Here is a 2,443-nt window from a genome sequence, read left to right as displayed (position 1 = left end):
ATTTTCCTTTATGAAAACAAAACACAATTCTACAGGAAATGGATTAGACCTTGGGATTAGACATTTATGAAATTTATGTCGACATCAATCACGGTAAGTAGAAGCAGTTCAGAAGAAAAAATAGCTGGAAGTGGAATATGCCATCGGTCAGGACATCCGGCTGAGTAATGTGAGCGAGCTGGATAACTTCCTGGAAGAATGGTGCGACTCGTACGAGACACTACCGGCCTGCATAGAGAATTAGATCCATCGAGCCAACTCGGAGAAACAGAAGCGGCTCAAACACAAGGATTCTTACAAAGTGGAGGATTCAATTTCGATCAATCGATTCAACGATATCAAGTGGAAGCCACAACACTTCGTTCTTCAGTCATCCTTGTACTGCTGACTTGAAAACATGGACGACGTCCGGCATAACTTCCAATTTCCTCAGCGGATCCATTGGATGCTCGATGGCATCACTTTCCATAACATCATTCTTATGGAACTTGAGATTTAAGCAATTCCACAATTTTTTATTATTCGGACCACAATCCGAAGTTAGAAAGTGCAACCGAATGATTCTACTTTACGGATAATTTCGAATGCTATTCCCTTCAGCTTATGTTCCGGAATACTATTACCCGTAAAATGATAGCCGACAGTTTGCTTCCATCTGCTTCTGATCCCTACCAATATGAAAACGAGACCATGACTAGCGATTCCGTTCTGACCTGGAATAGTAACATCGCCATAGAACATGCTGTCCGCAATACAAAAGCTCTTTGCTTCTTCGATGGACATTTCATCAAATACTAGCCCACAGTCAAGATCGTCTGAGTTCATTGTATTCAGTTTAAGCTGCAGAAGCTCAAGAACATCATCTAGTATTCCAGTACTGAAGTCCAAGTCCTCCATCCTTCGCTGGAGAGTTCGTTCTGAAGGAATCGGATATTTATTACGCTGATGCTCGTATCCTCTCGTGCCACAAACAAATTTGGTCTTCAGGCTCTCTGTAATTGTTTTGTCACTCCACTGCTTCGGATGCATTTTCATACACAGCAACATACATATCTACTTGGTCGGAATTGAACGTTCGATTCAGTGCATCGAGTGCGAGATCAGGAGTTGTCTTCTGCTTTTCAATCACATGTTCCTGTCGCTTGATAACGCTTTCGAGACCCTTGCAGTGCTTCTTTAAGTCCGAAACTTGATGGCTTAGAACATTGACGCGACTAAAACGACAATTATTTATCAATATAAAATTGAAAATAACATACAAAGACATTCTTACCTATCATATGTTCTTTTCGTCTTCGCACACACAGCTTGGTGTTCATCGTAAGGAGAACATCTGACTGGCATTCCGGATTCTTGATTAGGTTCCACGGTTGAAAAAGGATTTCTTGCTTGGTTTTCATGGTCCGAATCGTCCTCGGCGTGCAAATCTACAATCTGTGGTACGAACTCATACACTGGAACTGCCATCCATCGTCGCATAATTTTAATAATGTTGGAAGCAAAATATATATATTGTCTGGCATAAAATGAAACTAAATTAAAAAAAAATATTACTGACACTTTGGTTTGCTGCTGTTGTTTTACGTACGCTGCACAATCGAGAGCATGCCGTGATTTCGTAATCATTCCAAGCAGCACACACATCATCGTCCACCGAAAAACGAAAGAATCCGATGTTCTTGAATCCCGCTGTCGTTTTGTTTGTACAGAATTTAGCGCAGCACTTCATTTCGAACAAATTCAGTAGCAACAACGAACCAAACAGAAAACGCGTGTGTTTTGAAACAACAGAATATCAACAAAACTCTTAGCTTTGCGAAAAGTCACGTGAAAGCCCAAACACTTTCAGTGTTGTCAGCTCAAAACTTCAGGGATGCCAAATATTTTATTTTCACTGGGATGACATGTCGTCACTCTACTAATACAGGCACTCTACTTTCTTCCATACTTCACTTGAAAATGTAAATCTCAAAAGTCATAAGTGCAGGGTTGCCAAACTCATGGGTTACTGAGACTGATACCTTGATTACCACACTTCGGCACGTTCGGTACAACGCTTGATCTAGCTTTCGGTACAGATAAAGTACTCGGTACAGATTTGAATGTCCAGAGTTGAATACCCCTTGACCATACACGAATGATTACCCTAATGATTGAAATCATCAATTTTCACGACACTGCTCAGAATGTAAAAGCTTTGCTTATTATTTCTGGAGTATTTAGGTTAAAATGAATTGTAATTTATTGTGAATTTGGAACAAATACAGATAAAAATTTTTTACATGCATTTGGTGCATTTCTTTACATTAACTTGCCTCTAACTTTTTTCATCAAAATAATTGCGAAAAATGATGTATAAAACAAGGGGTAAGTCATTCAGCACATTGTGCCGAAATTAGATTCGGCACAGCTGGGCAACATCCATTGGCACACCTTTGGCATA

At 39.9% G+C, this 2,443-nt stretch overlaps 1 pseudogene; it reads right to left on the bottom strand.

Moving 5' to 3' along the window:
* Nucleotides 1–310: 310 nt before the first annotated feature.
* On the bottom strand, nucleotides 311–1,344 carry LOC135713039 (uncharacterized; annotated as a pseudogene).
* Between the last annotated feature and the right edge of the window lie 1,099 nt (nucleotides 1,345–2,443).

The sequence above is a fragment of the Ochlerotatus camptorhynchus genome, unplaced genomic scaffold (genome assembly GCF_037179485.1).
Source record: "Ochlerotatus camptorhynchus isolate MF236.1 unplaced genomic scaffold, CSIRO-AGI_Acam_v1.1 ptg000530l, whole genome shotgun sequence".
NCBI lineage: Eukaryota > Metazoa > Arthropoda > Insecta > Diptera > Culicidae > Ochlerotatus > Ochlerotatus camptorhynchus.
This window is presented reverse-complemented; position numbering and strand designations above follow the sequence as displayed.